This window comes from Schistocerca americana, chromosome 1 (assembly GCF_021461395.2).
Source record: "Schistocerca americana isolate TAMUIC-IGC-003095 chromosome 1, iqSchAmer2.1, whole genome shotgun sequence".
Classification (NCBI taxonomy): Eukaryota; Metazoa; Arthropoda; class Insecta; order Orthoptera; family Acrididae; genus Schistocerca; species Schistocerca americana.
The window spans coordinates 44,450,059-44,472,088 of NC_060119.1; positions in this window are offsets into that span (position 1 = coordinate 44,450,059).

A 22,030-nucleotide genomic window follows, 5' to 3' on the forward strand; every position below is an offset into this window, starting at 1 on the left:
CTTTTAACACCTGCCCAATGCGGATTCCGAAAGCATCGTTCTGCAGTTGACCGTCTTGTTGCTCTCTCCACTTACATCTTGACCAATTTTCTCCGGAAACGCCAAACGGTAGCAATATTTTTTGATCTGGAGAGAGCATACGATACCTGTTGGAGGACAGGCATCCTCCGCACACTGTTCTCTTGGGGCTTTCGAGGTCGGCTGCCACTATTTCTTCCCGAATTTATGGCAGAGCGCACATTTAGAGTGCGGGTGAACACTACTCTCTCCCGTACTTTCTCCAAAGAAAACGGGGTACCCCAGGGCTCCATGCTGAGTGTTGTACTGTTTGCGATTGGCATAATTCCAATTATGGACTGTCTCATTCCTTGATTTCTCAGGCTCCCTCTTTGTAAACGATTTTGCTATCTACTACAGCTCTCAACGGACCAGCCTTCTTGAACGACGTCTTTTAGGATGTCTCGATCGCCTCCAGGCTTGGAGCATCGAAACCGGCCTCCGTTTTTCTCCCAGTGAGACCGTTTGTGTTAATTTTTGGCGACGTAAGGAGTTTCTTCCACCCTCCTTACACTAGCACCTGTCAACCTTCCGTTTTCGGACGTCGCTAAATTCTTGGGTCTTATGTTTGACAGAAAACTGTGCTGGTCCTCCCACGTTTCCTATCTTTCGCGCTCGCTGTCTGCGATCCCTCAACACCCTCCGTGTCCTAAATGGTACCTCCTAGGGAGCGGACCGAGTGGTCCTTCTCCACCTCTATCGCGCCTTAGTTCGCTCGAAATTGGACTATGGAATCATAGTTTACTCCTCTGCTCGGCCGTCTATTCTTCGTCGTCTCGACTATCCACCACCATGGATTACATTTAGTGTCTGGAGCTTTTTACACCAGCCCTGTGGAAAGCCTTTATGCTGAGGCTGCTGAACCTCCGCTGTCCAATCGGCGATCTATCCTTCTAAGTCGTTATGCTAGCAATTTCTCTTCCATGCCTGCTAATCCAGCCCATGACATTTTTTTCGACACCTCCTTGGATGTAGGGTATGCAGGCTGCCCTTCCTCCGTACTACCACCGGGAGTCCGCTTCCATCAACTGCTCCATTCTCTTTCCTTCCGCTTTCCTGAAACCTTCTTGACAAGTTGGGATACAGCACCGCCTTGGCTCCATCCCCGGATCTGCCTGCTCCGTGACCTTTGTTAATTTCCCCCTTCACTTGTTTATCATCGGACATTTGCTGCTCTATGTGCACAAATGAAGGCAGCCACATTCATTTACACTGATGGCTCGAAAACATCGTTAGATGTAGGGAGTGCCTATATTTTTGGCGACACCCAAAATCAATTTCGGCTTCCCGACCCATGTTCGGTTTATACTGCGGAGCCTTACGCTGTTCACCAGGCTGTCCACTACATCCGCCGCCATCAGCAGATACAGTATGTTATCTGTTCAGATTCTCTCAGCTCTCTCCTCAGTCTCCAAGCTCTTTACCCTGTCCACCCTCTGGTCCACCGGATTCAGGACTGTCTGCGCTTCCTCCACCTGGGGGGCGTCTCGGTGGCATTCCTCTGGCTCTCGGGACACGTTGGTATCTGTGGAAATGAGGCTGCCGATATAGTGGCCAAGGCTGCAGTCTCTCCTCTTCGGCCAGCTATTCAATCGATTCCCTTTGCCATTCTACGGAGCGTTTTATGTCGTCGTGTTGTTGTTTTACGGCACACACATTGGTCGACACTTCCGCATAATAAATTGTGGGACGTGAAAGCTCTTCCCTGTGCTTGGACTTCCTCCCGAACGAGTCATCGGGTGGAGGTAATTGTAACTAGACTCCGGATAGGGCACTGTCTTTTTAGCCATCGACATCTTTTAAGCGGCAATCCTCCCCCACTCTGTCCCCACTGCTCTCAGCTGTGGACGGTAAGACACCTTTTAATTGAGTACCCCTATTTTACTCCGTTACGCGCCCGTCTACAGCTATCGCCTGATATATCGTCGATTTTAGCAGATGACACGCGCTCGGCCGATCGCGTTTTCGAGTTTATTAGTGACAGTGAAATGACGTCAGTCATTTGAAGCTTTTCTTGGGGACAACCAACCCCTTTCTGTAGTGGATTTTTAAGCTTTCCTTCTGCTTTTAGTTTCTCCAATTTTCTGAGTTTCGTTCCCATTGCTGCTGGTTTCCATTTTCCGTTTTTACTGTATCCTAAGTCACGGATCGGGCGCTAATGACCATAGCAGTTTTGCGCCCTAAAACCAAAACAAAAACAAAAAAAATACTGACCTACACTGAGGCTAAGAGAGAATTTGAACGCCTGCATCCTGTGCATATGACATCATCTTACCCTGCTGCTACAACAGTTCTGCAACCATTAACTCCGCAAACCTAGGTCACCTCTTAGAGCTGGAAGACTACACCTGCACCCTTGATGGTGGGGCTTTTAAGCCAGAGAAGTGTAAGTCTTCTTTGGCTTTTCTCACTAGGAATGGGTCTCTTGGGTCACTCTGTTCCCAGGTTTCTTATAGTGGGGAAGATGACACCTGCCAGTGGCTGAAGAGCCCAAAAGGAGCTGGTCATAGGGCTTCACGCTCATCCTCAGTCCCGGAGACTGAGTCAGGGAAACCCAAGGAGCAGTGAGAGAAGTCCAAAAAGAAAACCCCTAAGACCAAGGAAACTGTGGTGGCAGCCACAAACTCTGTGGCTGAGGATGGGGTGGAGATTTTGGCGTCTCCCGAGGACCTATATCTTGCCAGACCCTCAGGCACAATGGATAGAGACTGCTCAGGCAACAAATTGGTGCCATCAGGTGACTCTGAGGCATAATCTGCCTCATTGAATGTTCTTTGCCTTCCCAGTCTCACGATGTCATCCTCCAGTGGAATTGCAGCGGTCTTTTGCACTGCCTGGCTGAACTACGGCAACTGTTCAGTTTTACAACTACTATCTGCATTGCCCTCCAGGAAACCTGGTTCCAAGCAATGCGGACCTCTTCCCTTCACGGCTATAAGGGATATTACAGGAACCAAAGCACTATAATCGAGTGTCAGGTCGGACTTGCGTTTACATCCTAAACTTGGTCTGTAGTGAACATGTGCATCTTCAAACCTACATCTACATCCATACTGCACAATCCACCATACAGAGTGTGGGGGAGTGTACTGTGTACCACAACTAGCATCTTCTCTCCCTGTTCCACTCACAAACAGATAGAGGGAAAAATGACTGAATATATGCCTCTGTACGAGCCCTAATCTCTCATATCTTATCTTTGTGGTCTTTCTGCAAAATGTAAGTTGGCGGCAGTAAAATTGTACTGCAGTTAGCCTCAAATGCTGGTTCTCTAAATTTCCTCAGTGGCAATCCATGAAAAGAATGCCTCCTTTCCTCCAGAGCCTCCACCCAAGTTCCTGAAGCATTTCTGTAACACTCCCGTGATGATCAAACCTACCAGTAACAAATCTAGCAGCCCGCCTCTGAATTGCTTCTATGTCCTCCCTCAATCTCACCTGATAGGGATCCCAAACGCTCAAGCAGTACTCAAGAATAGGTTGTATTAATGATTTATAAGTGGTCTCCTTTACAGATGAACCACATCTTCCAGAAATTCTACCAATGAACCAAAGATCACCATCCGCCTTCCCCACAACTGCCATTACATGCTTGTCCCACTTCATATTGCTCTGCAATGTTACACCCAAATATTTAACCGATGTGACTGTGTCAAGCGCTACACTGCTAATGGAGTATTCAAACATTACAGGATTCTTTTTGCTATTCATCTGCATTAATTTACATTTATCTACATTTAGAGTTAGCTGCCATTCTTTACACCAATCACAAATCCTGTCCAAGTCATCTTGTATTCTCCTACAGTCACTCAACAATGACACCTTCCCGTAAACCACAGCATCATCAGCAAACAGCCACACGTTGCTATCCACCCTATCCAAAAGATCATTTATGTAGGTAGAAAACAACAGCATACCTACCACACTTCCCTGGGGCACTCCAGATGATACCTTCACTTCTGATGAGCACTCACCATCGAGGACAATGTACTGAGTTCTATTACTTACGAAGTCTTCAAGCCACTCACATATTTGGGAGCCAATCCCATATGCTCATACCTTAGTTAAGAGTCTGCAGTGGGGCACCAAGTCAAATGCTTTCCAGAAGTCGAGGAATATGGCATCATTCTGATAGCATTCATCAATGGTTCGCAAGGTATCATGTGAGAAAAGGGTAAATTGCATTTCGCAGGAGCGATGCTTTCTAAAGCTGTGCTGATGCATGGACAGCAACTTCTCTGTCTCAAGGAAATTCATTATATTCAAACTGAGAATATGTTCAAGAACCTGCAACAAACCGATGTTAATGGTTTTGGTCTATAATTTTGAGGATCCACCCTTCTACCCTTCTTATATACAGGCATCACCTGCACTTTTTTCCAGTTACTCGGGACTTTACGATGGGCAAAAGATTCGCGATAAATGCAAGCTAAGTAAGGAGCCAATGCAGTAGAGTACTCTCTGTAAAACCGAATTAGAAACCCATCAGGACCTGGTGATTTACTTATTTTCAACCCAATTTAGCTGCTTCACAACCCCAGGAGTGTCTATCACTATGTCCTCCATACGGGAATCTAATAGAGACTCAAACGGTGGTATGTTTCTACGATCCTCATGCGTAAAAGATATCTCAAATGCTAAATTTAAAATCTCAGCTTTCATTTCACTGTCTTTCATTGCCAGGCCCAACTGATAAGTGAGTGACTGGGTGGAAGCCTTCGACTCGCTTACCGATTTTACGTAAGACCAGAATTTCATTGGGTTTTCAGCAAGATCTTTTGCTAAGGTATGACAGTGGTAGTGGTTGTATGCTTCGCGCATCACTCTTTTTACAGCAGCACGAGTCTCTACTAACTTTGGCCTGTCCTCATTCTCCTGATCTTTCTTGTACTGCGAGTGCAACTTTCTTTTCTTCCTGAGCATTCGCCGAATTGCTTCGTTAAACGACGGTTGGTCTTTTCCATTTGTAACCCACTTTTTTGGCACATAATTCTCCAATGCATGATTTTCAGTGTGTTTAAAATTTGCCCATAATTCTTCCACGTCCATACCGGTAGTAAATGAAGTTGATTCATTTACTCAGTGGGATGCTAACAACTGCTTATCTACCCTTTCTAGTAAGAATACTATCCTAGCCTTCTTGACTGACTTTTAACTTTCGTAACCATAGTCGTAATGGTATCATCATGATCACTGATCCCTGTCTAAACACTGACACCATTGATGAGGTTTGGTCTGTTCATGGCTACCAGATCTAAAATATTTCCATTATGCTTTGGCTGTCGATTTAGCTGCTCAAGATCCCTCTTGAAGCTGTGGCTGTCATAATATGGACAGTGCGGGAAATAACTGTCTGCAATGTATACCTTCCTCCAGATGGTGCGGTATCCTTGTATTAGCTGCAATGATTGATCAGCTCCCTAAACCTTTCCTACTTCTGCGAGATTTTAATGCCCATAACCCCTTGTGGGGTGGTACCATGCCTACTGGCCAAGGCAAGGATGTTGAAACTTTACTGTCGCAATCCAACCTATGCCTCTTAAATACTGGGGCCGCCACACATTTCAGTGTGGCTCATGGTAGTTACTCGGCCATTGATTTATCAATTTGCAGCCCAGGACTTTTCCTATCTATTTACTGGAGAGCACATGATGACCTGTGTGGTAGTGACCACATCCCGATCTTCATGTCACTGCCCCAGCATCAGGTGCACAGACGCCTGCCCAGGTGGTCTTTGAACAATGCGGACTGGGAAGCTTTCACCTTGGATGTCACTGCTGAATCTCCCCCACGTGGTAACATTGATGTGATGGTTGAGCAGTTGCCTAGCACAATTGTGTCTGTGGCAGAAAATGCAGTCCCTCACTCATAAGGGTGCCCGAGGCATAAGGCAGTCCCTTGGTGGTCGCTGAAGCAATTAAGGAGCATGGGTGAGCTCTGAAATATCATAAGTGGCACCCTTCCCTGAAGCACCTCATAGCCTTTAAATGGCTCCGTGCCCGTGTTCGCCACCTTATCAAACATTGGAAGAAGGAGTGTTGGGTAGATAGATCTTCACTATTGGGTGCCACACATCACCTTCCCAAAGATCAAACATCTTTTCGGGTACTAGGCCGCAACAGCTGCCCCTGGTGTTATCATAAATGGCAAGTTATGTACTGATGAAAATGCGATTGCCAAGCACTTTGCTCGAGCCTCTGCATCAGAGAATTATCCCCCATCCTTTCACACACTGAAATGGTGGCTGGAAGGGAAGGTCCTCTCATTCACTACACACTGCAGTGAATCCTATATCGCCCCATTTACAGAGTGGGAGCTCCTTAGTGCCCTTGCACATTGCCGTGTCACAGCTCCTGGGCCTGATGGCATCCACAGCCAGGTGATTACATATTTCTCATCTGACTACAAGCGACATTTTCTCATCATCTTATACCAGATCTGGTGCGACGGCATCTTTCCATCGCAATGGCGAGAGAGCACCATCATTCTGGTGCCAAACATGGTAAAAACCCCATTGATGTGGATAGCTATCACCCCATCAACCTCACCAATGTTCCTTGTAAGCTGCTGGAACATATGATATGTTGACGGTTGGGTTGGGTTCTGGAGTCGTGTGGCTTGCTGGCTCCATGTCAGGGCGGCTTCCGCCAGGGTCACCCTACCACTGATAATCTTGTATCCATCGAGTCTGCCATCCAAACAGCCTATTCAAGATGGCCGCACCTGATTGCCATGTTTTTTGACTTACATAAAGCATACGATGTGACTTGGTGACCTCATATTATTGCCACATTGTATGAGTGGGGTCTCCGGCGACCACTCTGGCTTTTTATCCAAAACTTCCTGTCGCTCCATACTTTCCATGTCCAAGTTGGTGACTCCCATAGTTCCATCCATATCCTGGAGAATGGAGTCCCGCAGGGCTCTGTATTGAGTGTCTCTCTATTTTTAGTGGCCATTAACAGTCTAGCAGCAGCTGTTGGGCCCTCCGTCTCACCTCCTCTGTATGCAGACTACTTCTGCATTTCATACTGCTGCCCCAGTACTGTTTTCGCTGAGTGGCGCCATCCACAAGGTGCAGTCATGGGCATTAGCCCACAGCTTTCAGTTTTCAGCCGCAAAGTCGTGTCGTGCATTTCTGTCAGCATCGTACCAGAACACACACTTCACCTTAATGACGATCCACTTACTGTAGTGGAGCCTCAATTCCTAGGACTGGGTTTCAACACTCAATTGACTTGGCTCCCTCATCTTCGTCAGCTTAAGCAGAAGTGCTGGCAGCACCTCAATGCCTTCCATTGCTTGATCAATAATAATTGGGGTGCAGATCACTGTATGCTGCTGCAGCTCTACAGAGCCCTTGTCCAATCCTGAATTGACTACGGAAGTGTGGTTTATGGTTTGGCAGCTCCTTCAGCATTGCATTTACTTGACCCTGTGCACCACTGTGGGGTTCCATTAGTGACAGGAGCTTTTAGGACGAGTCCAGTGACTAGCATACTGGTGGAGGCTGGTGTTCTTCCACTGCAGATCAGACATGCGCAACTACCCTCCAGTTACACAGCACACACTCATAGTTCCCCTGAGCATCCGAATTATATCTCGTGTTCTTGAGTACATCCGCTCATGCCCTGGTGAGTCATTTCTCCTGTTTACTGATTCATTGAGCAGCCTACAAGCTATCGACCAGTGCCATCCCCACCAACCTCTGGTAGCGTCCATTCAGGAGTACATCTATGCCCTGGAACAGTCCTGCTGTTCCATGGTGTTTGTGTGGACCACAGCACATGTCAGAATTCCCATCTATGAACTTGCTGACAGGCTGGCCAAACAGGAAACACAGAAACGTCTTCAGGAGATAGGCATCTCCAAAGCTGACTTGCATTCTGTCTTACACCACATGGTTTTTTGGCTTTGGGAGATGGAATGACATAACAGCACACACAACAAATTGTGTATTAAGGAGACCATGAATGTGTGGAAGTCTTCCATGCAAGCCTCTCACAGGGAATCAGTTGTCCTCTGCCAGCTCTGTATTGGCCATACGTGGCTAATGCATGGTTACCCACTCTGTCGTGAGAACCCACCTGAGTGTCACTGTGACTCCCAAATGACAGTCGTCCACCTCTTGCTGGACTGCCCACAACTGTGCTCTTCATTACTGCTGTACCAACTGTGTGAACTCCTGTTAATGGTAACAGAGGTAAGTGATTTTTAGTTTGTAATAAGTTAAAGAATGTGCTAGAAATGAGTAACACCTCACTCCCTGAATCTGTAAATATGTTAACTTCAAAAGTCTCCATGTTTCCTACTGTTATTGGTTGTGTAATATTGATAGTCAAGTTTGGTTCTTCCAGTAAGAACCATTCTTTTGTTGGTATTTTGTGTGAGAAATTAAGATACTTATTATAAACCAGGATTCCTAGTGTATCTGTAGGACTGGACCCCAGCCCTGTATCCACATCTCACTATGTTTTCCTCATTACTAGTAATCACCGGTTGGTTACCAGCTTGGCATGCTATATTATCACTTTGTGCTCTATTATTACTTGCCACAAATTCCTGCATAGTTAATGGGATCAAGTGCATCCACAAAATATAATAATACTTCAATCATTCTCCACCCACTACATAATATATCCTTCCTCCGGTAAATGTTCAATAGTCTAATTAAAATTCGAACTAACCCCTCTCCCTCCATTGGTTTGTCAAAGTATTTTGCTCATGTTAAATGCCAGTCAAAATACTTTCTCATTGTTCCCCACATATTACTGTAATACTTTGGTTCCCACAAGTCTGATAATAGCTTTCCTGGGCACTTGCTGACCAATACTTCTCTTTAAACTTCTTTTGAAAATCTTCCCAAGAGGAAAAGTTTGTGTTGTTTACCATTCCCCACTCTGAGACTTCCCCTAACAGATACCCAACAGCAAACACAATCTTTTTTGAATTTTCCCAGTTCTTGGGCATTGCTTGGTTGAACCTTTCCAAAAAATAGGTAGGATGTACTTCCCCATCTGGCTTAAACTTAGGCAATTGCTTAGATAACCCTGAATTGGCTCCCCATTGTAAATCCATCACTACCTCACTAGTTAATACCACATTAGGAGAAGTTATCCTCTTATCTACCTTGTCCTGAATATGTTTGAATTCCTTCCATAATTCATCCATACATTTCTTGGTATCTTTGAGTTCAATGGATAAGGCAGGAGACATGTTTTCAGATTACTCTCACGGCAATTTTTTGGTCAATTATTTCCTCTACCTGTTCCTCCAGACTACTCATATTAATTATGTCTGAGGTTTCTAATTTCTCTTGAAAGTTTCTTTCCACAGTACCTACTAGAGTGTTAATGCAAGCAATTTGCTATTGGACTATTGGTATTAACTTACCCTGTTTTTCACAGGTGCAGTATTTTGTTTACAGCAACAAATGTAACATTACATACATTCTGAAATGATCCTAACTTCTCACTAAATTCAGATTCTACATTATCACATTCATATTCAGTATCACATTCACTATCACACTAACATCCTAAAAGTGGTTACTCTGTGACTTTACATGACTGCTTAACAAACTAGTTAATTCCTCTTTCAAATCTATTTTAAAATTCTCTACTTTAGTAGTTAAAGTGTCAAATTCAGTCTTCAAATTAGCCGTAGCTTCACATAAATTACCTAAGTCTTTACTTTGTGAATCTACTTTAACACTTAACAATCCTAAAGTTCTATTCTGAACATCCAATTTATAATTTGAGTATTCACTGCGTCTATTTCTCTACTTAAAGTAGAACTCTGTGCATAGAGTTTTTCCCTTAAAGTTGCACTTATTTCATTTCTCAAAGAGACACCCTTCATCTATTTTATCATTTAATTGAGTATCTATTGAGTCTAATTTAAGACTTAGGTCCTTTCTTAAAGCTGCTGAATCTGCACTTTGGGTGTTGATTAATTTTACTACCTCAGACCAGTCTGTCATCTCCTTACTCATTTTCATTGCCATGGCTGGTTCTGATGTTTCCCCAATTCTCTGTTTATTATCCATATTCTTCTTACCTTTAGATCTAGTAATCATCAAAAAATTCTACACTGAGTGTAATAACTATACTAACACTCTATTATTCAACAGTTTCTTTAACTTCACACTGAAACAGTTATTATTTTGCACTCACCCGGTGTAGAGTTCTAGCTGCGTTGGTGAGTGGATGCGTAATCAGCACCATTGAACAGCACTGGCACCGGCAGCATCGAATGTTGTTTTCAGCATCAGTGTCAGCAGGCATATGTGGAATCAGCACTGGTGATTACCGACTAGTGCCGGCATCATCAGACTTACGCTGGTTCCCATGTCTGCGTCCCTGTGATGCGTTCAAGATTTACTTACACCCCACACCAGATCTTCTTAGATGAATTGTTCTTGTCGTATTTATTCTTAGTGTAATATGTGGGAATCTTCTTTTTCTTCTTTTAACATTACATCTTCCTTACATCTTCTCTTTTATTGTGTTCATTAATTTTTGCCCTTTGAATTTTTTAGGCAGAATCCAATTCTGTGAAACAGTTCTCTTGTCCTGCTATACCTGGTCACTATGGCAACACATCGTATCTTCTTCTTGGATTTAATCTCAAAATTACTGTTTTTTCAAGCCCTTTTAACTGGTTGCCACTTTCTAACACTTTTTAACTTTTAAATGACCTGGAGAGCTGTGTGAAATTGCATTACATGCAATTTTCACAACTCTCTCACTTCAGTTGACTTACTTGATCTGCACAGCCAATCTTCTTCTGTGGATATCTTATCTGGCTATCTGGCTCTCTCGATCTTCGAAACCTCCTTCTCTGAAGAGTACTGCTGGTTAACAGATTTTATTAGTAACACACACACACACACACACACACTCTCTCTCTCTCTCTCTCTCTCTCTCTCTCTCTCTCTCTCTCTCTCTCTCTCTCTCTATCTCCCCCTCCCCCTCCCCCTCCCCCTACTCTACCTCCCTCCCCTCATGAAATAAGTGGATACTCACATAATACTTTTAATTGTCTTGATATATTTTAACTTCCACAAATAACAAAGCATTAGAATACTTGCAAGTCAACTGACTCCTCCTGTGTTAGGCTTGATTAAAAACATCTGCAATATATTTGGTACTACAACCACACAAAATATGAACCTGTCTTGCCTCTAGCTAGTCCAATATGTGAAGTTTATTTAACAATAATTCAACTGTTCTTCTTTTTTCTTGTTACAATAGTCAATGATATTAAAAAAACCATGAGATACTTTAACACTCGTTTTCTTCCAATACAGCTTCCGTGGTGCGAGCGGCAAACACTTGATACCATCACATCTACCTTGTGTTCGTGACTCTTTTGAAGCCTGCAAACAAAAACATGTCACACAGTATGTACATTCTCTCACACTTATTTATAAAATATCCTGTATTCGCAATGGTAGAAGGATGAGCGGTTCTAGAATTTACGCGGAAATCCTCAAATCGCTACAGTTTGAGTCTTAGTGCTGTGATATTACTGTCTGAAAAGTTGTTTCCAGGTTTTAGGACTATTGATCCATGTTATTTAAATGAACTGCTGTGTACAATAATATCACTCTTTCCAAATTTTATCAACATTTTCCAACATAATAAAGTTCCTTACCATGAACAACATGTGTTAAAAGGTATTACATTATAAAGCCACTCCAATCATTTCAATATTACTGCAGAAGTTGGACCATTATGGAGTAAGGGGAGTAGCTTACAATTGGTTCGCCTCTTACTTTAAGAACAGAAAGCAGAAGGTAATTATCCGCAATACTGAGAGTGGTAGTGATGTTCAGTCCCAATGGGGCTCTGTTAAGTGGGGCGTTCCCCAAGGGTCGGTGCCGGGGCTGATGCTGTTTCTTATTTATATAAATGATATGCCTTCTAGTATTAAAGGTTATTCAAAAATATTTCTGTTTGCTGATGACACCAGCTTGATAGTGAAGGATCTTGTGTGTAATATTGAAGCAGTAACAAATAATGTAGTTCATGAAATAAGTTCGTGGCTTGCAAAAAATAATTTGATGCTAAATCACAGTAAGACTCAGTTTTTACAGCTTCTAACTCACAATTCACCAAGAACCGATATTTTGATCAGACAGAAAGGGCATATTATAGGCGTGACGGAGCAGTTCAAGTTCCTAGGCGTTCGGATAGATAGTAAGCTGTTGTGGAAAGCCCATGTCCAGGATCTTGTTCAGAAACTAAATGCTGCTTTATTTACCATTCGAACAGTGGCTGAAATAAGTGATACTTCAACACAAAAAGTAGTCTACTTCGCATATTTTCATACGCTTACATCGTCTGGTATTATTTGTTGGGGTAATTCTTCTGATTCAAAAAGGGTATTTTTGGCTCAAAAACCGGCTGTTCGAGCTATATGTGGTGTAAGTTCGATAACCTCTTGTTGACCCCTATTCAATAGTCTGGGAAGTCTAACATTGCCCTCTCAGTATATATTTTCTTTAATGTCGTTTGTTGTTAGCAATATTAGCCTAACCCAAGAGTTAGCAGCTCTCACTCAGTTAATACTAGGCAGAAATCCAATCTGCATGTGGAATGCACTTCCTTGACTCTTGTGCAGAAAGGAGTGCAGTATTCTGCTGCATCCATTTTCAATAAGCTACCACAAGAAATCAAAAATCTTAGCAGTAGCCCAAACTCTTTTAAGTCTAAACTGAAGAGTTTCCTCATGGCTCACTCCTTCTATTCTGTCAAGGAGCTCCTGGAAGAGCTAAAAAATTAAGCAAATTCCAGTATTGCATTGTTTATTTTCTTTATTTAAACTTACAACTTGTCACCTGAATATATTTTTTTTATATTTCATTTTATCTGTTTCTAATATTATGTCATAATTTCGTGTATAGACTTGCTCCATGACCATGGAGACTTCTCCTTAATTAGGTCCCACAGAACAATAAATAAATATTAACATATTAACAGAAACTGTTCCCACTTAAAACCTATTTTCAGTTTACTTATTCCAAACTCTTTTTACTAACTAAATTATCAATATTAATACTGCTAATGACAATTGTAATAAAATTTCCAGTGTTGCCAGTTACACAAATAACCACACAAATCCTACATGGCAACTTTGAAGTATCAACATCTGAGAACAAATGGTTTTATAATACTTCTGCACTAACACATACGTGAATGTAATGAAAATAATATCGGAGTTGTAAATACAGACGTAGAACATGCTATGTGTGAAATATTACAGAATTGAATTGTTCATGAGTGCAGTATATCACATTCTTAAATAATGAAAGAGTGTCATTAACCAAGCTCTTGATGAGCCGCAGCCAGATTAGGTGCCCAACATGAACCACATGCATTTCAGTTCTTCACACTTAGTACGTTTACCTCTCTGATAAGAAGTACCCCCGCCCCCTTCCCCATCGGTTCCCTGTGGCCAGGTAGTTGATCAATGAGCTTTGAGCATTGGACTGCTAAGTCAACCCTATGTAGAGTGGTGTTGCTGTCCCAGTTGGCTTGTGGAGAGTGCTCAGTACTCAGGCATATGAAATTTGGAGTATGGTCTTCAGATGTATGTTCGAGGTAAGTCTGCAAGTTGATCAGCTCCCTTGTTGTGGTGTGTCTTCCCCTTTTCAGCTACCACAGGAGCTGTAGACCAACATTAAGAGCTCGCACTCTTAATTCCTGTGGAGTGGCCTACCTTTTGTTCTTATTCTCTCTGTAGCTTGTGGGGAAAGAAAGATGGTCTGTAAAATTAACTTTTGTTTGACACATGTAACTTCGTTGTGTTGATAATGTTTATGATTTTTGGAAACCCCCCCAGAAATTTAGTGTGTGTCTGTATCTTTTTCCAATTCTTTGCAGATTCAGATGATGTCTGCATTTGAATGTCAGATGCACTGTGGCTCACTTTGAGTGAAGGTATCAGCCACGAAGAAGTCAATGTGCCGTAGCTGCAGCAGAAGCATGAAGATGTGACAGAGGTGCTGAAGAACTGTGTGGGAGCTGTAGAAGCCCTGCAATGGCAGACGGCCCAGCTGGGAGAGGAGGACTGTCAAACTCCACAGGCAAGCAACAGCGTGAAACGTCTTCCAACAGTTATTTGTTTAAAATGTTGATTAACCTAAATGACCAAATTAGACTGTTATCTCTTCCTCATAATAGCTTGAAAATTGTCCACATGTTGTCAAATGGCTGGCCATTACAGGCTACTACTACTACTACTACTACTACTACTATTAACTCCAAGTTTGCTAAACTGAGGAAGCAACACGTGTTCAAGCATTGTCCCTCCACAAACCGCTTAGTGAGTGTGACAATAAAGGCCAATGGATAACTGAGAAGGTGAGTGATATATGCCTAATGAAGCAAGAAGAAAGCTTACATTTAGTATTGATACAGTTATAAGTTAAATGATTTGATTTTGTGTGTAGGGAAGAAGAGGAGGTATACAGTACCTAAAATGATAAGAGAAACTTTTGTTGATGCTTATGCATAATAATAAAAAAAACTGAAAACAAAAATCATCTCAATTGTTATGACTTATATCAATGTGTATCTTACTGCTCTATACAGTATGTCAAGTAGGATGTGCTTGGGTTGAGGGAGGTGGTCATCAGTGGCAATTGAATGTCGTATATGCTCTGAGAGTGATAGCTGTGTTTATTACAGTTTTTGTGGGACCCTCCAGGAATGATGGTATAGTGCCGTACTGTCACACTGGAAACAGAATTAGGGAACCGGATAATAACTGCTAGCAGTCACTATAAAACTGACATTATTTGACACAACACTGGTCTCCAGCTTGTCTTCAGTTGGTTAACATACAGATACAAGTTTCCAAACTCAGAGTTGGACATCACTGTATAAATCAAAAACTAATGACATGATGATGACTAAATAGATGCAAAATTCATCATTATAAGTGACTAAGGGGCACAAGTTGCAAAACATTGTGCTACTGTTACTGAAGAATCCAAATAATTTTCACAATAATGTGAAAATGTGCTGTGGAAACAGCATACATACAACAGTCTCCATATTGAAGGAGGTTGCGACTGACTGTCCACCATGACAGAATTGTGGAGGCGGTGTGATGGTGAATTATGGAAAACCGACACTCGACAATTACAGAGCTTGGCAGCCTTCCTCCCCAGATAATGCGATCCTTGATGTATGAAATTGGCACTGAGCACTTGCTCTTGAAAGAAGTGTGCATCAGGCACGTGCCAAAATACATCATATAAGATCATGAAACTGAATGACATGGGAACACCACTGACACTTTGAGAGATGTACTGTGATGGTGGCAATAGGTTTCTCAATAAGCTTTTAACAGGAGATGTGATGTGGGTTACTCACTGTGTCCAAGAAACTCGGTACCAATCAATGTGTTGGTGTCACAGTAGATAAATGGTCAGGATAAAGTTATAGCAGATAGTATTGATGCGCTCAGTGTTCTGGGAGAGGAAGGGCATTGTGCACACTGACTTGATGCATAGAAGTGAAACATGTAATGCTGTCCATTATTGTGAAACAATGGATATTTCAATGAGCCACTGAATCTGAGTGGCAAGATGCTCAGTGCTTGTATGAAGTTGATCTGTGACAGTGCTCACTGACATACAATTTGGCACACAACATCTATTCTGGAGTAGTTCAGCAGGGAGTTGGTTTACCAACCTACTCACAGTCCTGATTTTACTCCCAGCATATTTCATCTTTCCTTTCACCTCAAGAAGTTCCTGTCATTAGTTCAGCATTTTCACAATGAAGAAAGAGCTCAACAAGCCTGAGATTCTGCTTCCATTCCCAGTCAGCAGGCTTCTACAACACAAGGATTAAAATTTTGTCCAGTGATATAATAGGTTTCTCACTTCTGGTGGAAGTTATGTTGAAAAATAGGTTTAGTAATGATTTGTGTGTCACCATTAAATATTTGGATATAACTATGTTTTAGTCTTCAAAAATGATGAATTTCATTTTCTGTAAGACTCATTTTTGGTACTAAGCTACAGATCTGTCTTGAACAAGGACACTTCTCATGTACAGTTTACTTCACTTAAAACACTTTTTTTATTTGGTTTTCAGTTCTGTGTCAAAACTGTAATAACATTTGTCACATTACTGCAGTTTATAGTTTACATCCTAATATTTACAGTGAAAAGCAGTAAAGAATTTACTGTTAGCAGATCATTGACATTATGTGAGTTTTCTGACTTGTATGATTTGTTGGAAGTGAATGCGATTCTGTTGTATGCTTGTCACCTCAGTGAAAAATAACAGTAATCTGTATTAACTGAATGTGTATATCTTTATACAGTTGAATCACTAATTGTTGCAACTGTGAGAGAAAGCGGAGGCAAATAGAGAGGAACTGAAATCTGACCATGAAATGCAGCAGTATCAAATGGAGTTGGGAAACCAAGCCCTAGATTGAGTACAATATGTGCAGTGTCCAGCTGAATGGCAGTTTGGGGATGCAGCTCATTGGCATTATGATGCTACAGGTGAAAGTACAATATCTCTCTCTCTCTCTCTCTCTCTCTCTCTCTCTCTCTCTCTCTCTCTGGTTCTAGCAATATAGGTTTCATCCTCAGAATTTTTCTTCTTATTTGATGTTTCTAGATCTCTTTGTAATACAATATGATAACAATATGATAAATGGCAAAAAGTTCAGGTTTGTTGATTCAACTAAATATGTTGTGTTTAGAGTAAACAGAAGGTTACTTTAGAATAATGATTTAAAAATGGTTGTAAGGAAAGAGTGCTAAGGATGGTGTTCTACTGACAGAAGATTCAGTGAGCATAACAAATCCACTAGTAAAACTAGTCCCACTGTACTAGTTGATACTGTTCTAGAGCATTCTTGAGTGGTTTTGGTTCATTACCAGAGAGCACTGACAAATGACACACAGAGTTCAAAGAAAGGTAGCTCATTATGCATTACCTGGAATCAGTTGAGAAAGTGTCACAGTTAAGATTAGCAATTTCAGCTGGGAATCATTGAAAAAAGAAAATTTTCACTGTGGTAAAAATCATTTCCCAAAATTTCAAACAGCCAGTTTATCCTCTGAACAGCCAATTACAGGGTGTCCCACTCACACCTCCCTGATTTCAAAGGCCCAGGGGAAAAAACTACAGTAGATACTACAATGAAAAATGCACCAGATTGTAGAGCATCTTGGAAAATTTATTTATTTATCATTAGCACACCTCTACATGTGAACCAATTGCAGCATGAAGAATATAGAGTCAATATGCATTTTTGTACTAAGTTCTTTGTAACGTTTCCTCTGTTACTGTTTCAATTGAATTAGTGATATGATGTCGCAATGTAGAAATGTGACAACTTCAGTCACACACGTGGTCTTTCACAAATCCCCACATGAAGAAATCAAGCAGCATAATGTCAGGTGAATGTGGTGGCCAGACAATGAGTTCTGTGTCTGATCCAATGACTGGGAAATTTCCTTCCCAGGAACTTGAGAACAGCCATTGACGAATGTGGTGGAGCTCCGTCTTGTTGAAAAATGATGTTGGGTTACAAGTCTAGTATCTGAAGCTAAACAAACTGCTCCAAAATGTCCAGAGACTCTGACCCATTCACTTTTTGTTCAACAAAGACAAATGTCTCAACAATCCTCTCATGCATTAGCCCACACCAGATGTTTAGTTTAGGGCTGTCACAAACATGTTGAACGACAGTGTGCAGATTGGGATAACCTCAAATCCGAACATTATGGCTGTTAACACATCCTGACAGAGGAAAGATTGCCCCATCTGATTATAATCATGTTCCTATAAAAACTGGTATCCATATCAATATGCTGTAGCATATCTGTAGCAAATTGTTGTTAGTGTGGTTTGGCATTCGTTGTCAGATGTTGCAGAGTTTGCACTTTGTAATCATACATATGTAGATGCTGGCGAACTACATGATGCAATGTTGACTGAAATATATCAAGTTGCCTAGATGATTGAGGAATTGACTTACGTGGGATTCTGAGAAACATTTGTCTGTTGCCCTGCACTGTCTCTTCTGAAAATCCATAACATGCACCACCGGTATGTTTCAGAACACTATCCTGTTGCCAGAAACTTCCTATACCATTTCCCAATTGTTTTCACATCAGGTGGATAACATTCATACGCTCCACAGTAATTTCTGTGCACACTAATATGCCTGAAAGCCATACTACTGCTTGCGCATTGCTGTGTAGTTGCCATTTTCACTTCATGTGACTGTGACCATGCTGCACTCTGGCATTGATACTTAGCACTTCTGAGAATGAATATAAATTCTTTGAGATGCTCTAAAGTGTGGTGTATTTCTCATAGTCATATCTACTGTGGTTTTTCTCTCCTGGGTCCTTGAAATCAGAGTGATTTGAGTGGGACAACCTGTAATTTGTTGCAACACATATGGATCTGTGAACATCACAAGAGAATTAGGAATAACAGCTTCTCTAAATGATGCGGGTTTTAGAGTGTGTAGGATAGACATATTGACTGAAAGTGTCACCTAGCAGCCTCTGCCAAGTACTCGGTAATTACAGTCTCTGAGAACACTCTTGACACAGTGGTTTATGGTGGACAGGATGAGAAATCTGAAGATGTATGTGATGTCAGAATGATACTCGTTTGTTTCTGGTTCCTACCAATGGTAGCATAATATAGAAAATCAATAAATGGAAAATCTAGGATGGAATGTAACAATATTATGCAAAGGATACTTGTTACTCACTAAATAGTGGAGATGCTTTAACAGAGGTAGTGTTGACAGGAAGCTTATTTTGTGGCCACCTTTTCGTTGTTCTTATCTGTGATGCAGCATCTCTGATATATGGTGAGTGACAACTATGCTTTTCATAATATTGTTACTGTGGTATGTGATAGTGCACTGACATTGTTGTACCATATTGTTTCTCTGTTAACATTTCCTGTGGCTCTAATTGTGTGCAGAGGACACTCAGTGCCCAGTAATTAGAACTAATGTTAGAGTTTCATTGAAGAGTATGTAGACATACAGAGTACAGTACCATCTGCTAGCTAACATTTACATGTTTGTCTGTACTCACAAATTTGTGAGTAGAGGCCTACATTATTTCACTTGTATTCAAACAGCATCCTTTGTTGCCTGCTGTGTTTTGTTCATAGAGTGATTAATTAATGTGTCTGAATTGTAGAGCAATTGTGTAGCCAAAAAAAGTATAATGTTCACCAGAACCACATGTTGCTTTCACTGAATGATCATAAACAGTGTCATCTTATAATTTTTCAGTTCCTCGATATAATCTTGGTGTGTGAAGAATGTTATTTCTCTCCTTGCCTGTATACAGCTGTATCACTTTAGATTGGGCTGCTATTTCCGAGTTCATTATTAATCTGGTATTACACCTATTTTAGTGTGTAGCATACTATGTTGAAATTTTGGTACATTGAGGATTCAATAAGAGAAGTTAAAACAGTGCCTCTTTTATTCAGTACATGCCATAAGATTACAGAGTGACACGTGTTTCGTTACAGCACTGGCTGCTGGCACAGAGCACAATCTGGTCACTATTTGGCTGAGCTGGCCTCCACGCAGCAGGAGGCGAAGACAGTCAGCTGTGCATCCTGAGGAGAGAGAACTGATCTGGTAGAGGACTGACCAAATCAAACTCATCTAGAAATAGCTAACACAGATGGTGAGTAGCTGCCCAGTAATTAGAACTAATGTTAGAGTTTCATTGAAGAGTATGTAGACATACAGAGTACAGTGTGATCTGCTAGCTAACATTTACATGTATGCACTGTCTATTGTTTCAGGGAAAATTAAGTTTCACAAGAGTTGTCAGTAAACCTGTATCTCTACACAGATTAGCCTAAATGAAACTATTATTGTGCAAAATTAGACTGAATGTCACCTAGTAGTATTGTGGTGAGGTAAGTGTATGAGCAGAGCAGAGATGAATGGGTAGTGTGTGTGTGTGTGTGTGTGTGTGTGTGTTTGTGTGTGTGTGTGTGTGTGTGTGTGTTTGTGTGTGTGTGTGTGTGTTTGTGTGTGTGTGTGTGTGTGTGTGTGTGTGTTTGTGTGTGTGTGTGTGTGTGTGTGTGAGTGTTTGTGTGTGTGAGTGTTTGTGTGTGTGAGTGTTTGTGTGTGTGTGTGTGTTTGTGTGTGTGAGTGTTTGTGTGTGTGTGAGTGTTTGTGTGTGTGTGAGTGTTTGTGTGTGTGTGAGTGTTTGTGTGTGTGTGAGTGTTTGTGTGTGTGTGTGTGTGTGTTTGTGTGTGTGTGAGTGTGTGTGTGTGTGTGTGTGTGTGTGTGTTTGTGTGTGTGTGTGTTTGTGTGTGAGTGTATGTTTGTGTGTGAGTGTATGTTTGTGTGTGAGTGTATGTTTGTGTGTGAGTGTATGTTTGTGTGTGAGTGTATGTTTGTGTGTGAGTGTATGTTTGTGTGTGAGTGTATGTTTGTGTGTGAGTGTATGTTTGTGTGTGAGTGTATGTTTGTGTGTGAGTGTATGTTTGTGTGTGAGTGTATGTTTGTGTGTGAGTGTATGTTTGTGTGTGAGTGTATGTTTGTGTGTGAGTGTATGTTTGTGTGTGTGTGTGTGTGTGTGTGTGTGTGTGTGTGTGTGTGTGTGTGTGTGTGTGTGTGTGAGTGAGTGTTTGTGTGTGTGTGTGTGGTGAGTGTGTGTGGGGGGGGGGGGGGAGTGTGTGTGTGTGAGTGAGTGTTTGTGTGTGAGTGAGTGTGTGTGTGTGTGGTGAGTGTGTGGGGGGGGGGGGAGTGTGTGTGTTTGTGTGTGTGTGGGGGGGGGGGGGGGAGTGTGTGTGTGTGTGTGTGTGTGTGTGTGTGTGTGTGTGTGTGGGGGGGGGGGGGAGTGTGTGTGTGTGTGTGTGTGTGTGTGTGTGTGTGTGTGTGTGTGTGTGAAAAGTGGGGGAAAGACTGAAACCTAAAGTATGATGCAAGATGTCACATGTCCTCAGCTCTAAAAGTTCTCATGTTGAACTGAAAACATTTGGATAACGATCTCGAGTGGATAATGGAGTGTTGAGATGTGACCCTGGATTGACGTATACTAGTTGCCTGGACAGAAAAACCCAATCTCTCACTACAGGTGGTGGATAGCCGTGTTCGGTTACGCCTGTGTGTGTGTGTGTGTGTGTGTGTGTGTGTGTGTGTGTGTGTGTGTGTGTGTGTGTGTGAGAGAGAGAGAGAGTGTGAAAAGTGGGGAAAGACTGAAACCTAAAATAAGATTCGAGATGTCACATGTCCTCAGCCCTAAAAGTTCCCATGTTGAACTGAAATCATTTGGATAACGATCTCAAGTGGATAATGGAGTGTTGAGATGTGACCCTGGATTGACGTATACTAGTTGCCTGGACAGAAAAACCCAATCTCTCACTACAGGAGGTGGATAGCCATGTTCGGTTATGCCATCTTTGGGTGAGATTGTTCTCGAGACATACACCTGTTGTTGCCATCAGGGAGTGATCGTGCTTTTAGGAACGTTGTCAGCAGGAGTCTTGCCTATGTAGAGAGACCAGGCTTGGGCTGCAGTGTAAAATTTTGGAGCATGATGGTGTATTGACACTGACATACTGGCGACAAAACTTGCACTATCAGAAACTGATTGAATATCTCTCTGGTGCTTTCAGGTGAATGTCGGAAATGGTGCTTTCCGCAGCACCTTACAGTTCTTTTTTGCCCAGGATAGAAAGTAAAGGAGACACATACCGCATTGCACTATCTATGTCTACAAAGGGTGAATGTTGGAAATGGTGCTTACGGCAGCTCCTTACAGTTCTTCACCTAGGGTTCAAAGTAAGGGAGACATGTTCAGCTGTGCGCTAACTATGTCTACAGATGGTGAAAGTTGGAAATGGTGCTCTCTGCAGCTCTTTCCTATTCTTTTTCACCTAGAATATAACGTAAAGGAGACATACCCAGCAGGGCACTAGCTATGTCCA